The sequence below is a fragment of the Odontomachus brunneus genome, unplaced genomic scaffold (genome assembly GCF_010583005.1).
Source record: "Odontomachus brunneus isolate Ranch 3 - 2012 unplaced genomic scaffold, Obru_v1 Obru_scaffold_127, whole genome shotgun sequence".
Lineage (NCBI taxonomy): Eukaryota > Metazoa > Arthropoda > Insecta > Hymenoptera > Formicidae > Odontomachus > Odontomachus brunneus.
This window is the reverse complement of record NW_022639577.1, coordinates 858,026-859,254: the sequence shown is the minus strand read 5'-3', so window position 1 is coordinate 859,254 and position 1,229 is coordinate 858,026.

Genomic DNA, 1,229 nt, shown 5'->3' with positions numbered 1-1,229 from the left:
GGTTTATTAGCGAAGCGTATGTGGTCTCGCAAGTGGGATGGTCATCGCGCCCTAAGATAATGTGCCCCCAACTCTCCAGAAGAACCAGAAGAAAGAAGAAACGTCATCGGCATCAAGGAAAGTCGCCGTTTAAATGGTACGTGAAACGGTACTTTAACTCTCGTACATAAGAACGTGTTATCGTTCCAATTTCGGCTGCCGCTGGCGATATTTGTTTACAGCACGCTGCTAGGCGCGGGACGGAGAGGCAAGGAAACTCTCAACAGCTGACAACAAAACAGGTGGCACGCAAACACGGAGATCCCAGCGAGACAAGCAAGACAAGCGAAAGAGAGAGAGAGATAGGGAGAGGGAGAGGGAGAGTGAGAGGGAGAGAGAGGGAGAGAGAGAGGGAGAGAGAGAGAGAGAGAAAGGCTCGCCGAGCAGAGAAAAAGCGAGAACAATGCGGGATAAGGAGACTTGCCTGCTAACGATTATCGAGTTAACGTGATCCGATACCGCTTACCGGGACTCTCGAGCTTGTACGAAATTACCGTTTTTGGGGAGCTGACCGAGACGCAACCGATTGCCCGTGTATCGTGTTCTCGTCGGCGTGGTGCAGCGAGAGCGACTCCCTTTGGTGAAAGATCTCAATCGCGCGTGATCGACCTTCGGCTCAGGACGAGCCCGGATACACCGCGGAGCTACAGAAGGGCAGCTAAGACGACCAGCGAAAGGCGAGGCGACCGACCCGGAGGACAGGCGAGGAGGAGTCCGACTAATTGTAAGACCTCTTATTCGTTTGTACTTTTTCGTCATTTTCGTGAAATTGTCGTTCGGAACCTACCGCATGCTGAGTGGTCGCGCGAAACGATATGAGATCTCCCAATAGGGAATAATATATCGGGTGAACGTATCGACGCGAGCGTGAGCTCGAATCGGGCACTTACAGTGCATGTATCGCAATAATAAATATCTCTACCGAACGTATGATGGCCTTCTTTTCCTCGGCTTCCACCTACATCGATTAAACCCATCCCTACTCCGACTAAAATCAAAAGAGAGCTACCGGTCCCGTTCTGTCCCCGCGATATCGAAGACGGACGACCAGTTAGAGATTTTAGCGAATAATTGTTGGTGAGGAGGTGCGGCCTTACTGCACCTGGCGCCCAACTGGAATTAGCGAGTCCGAAACGAGATCCGGGGACCGCGGTAGTTTGTCGACGAGGCGGACAGACGACTGTCCGTTA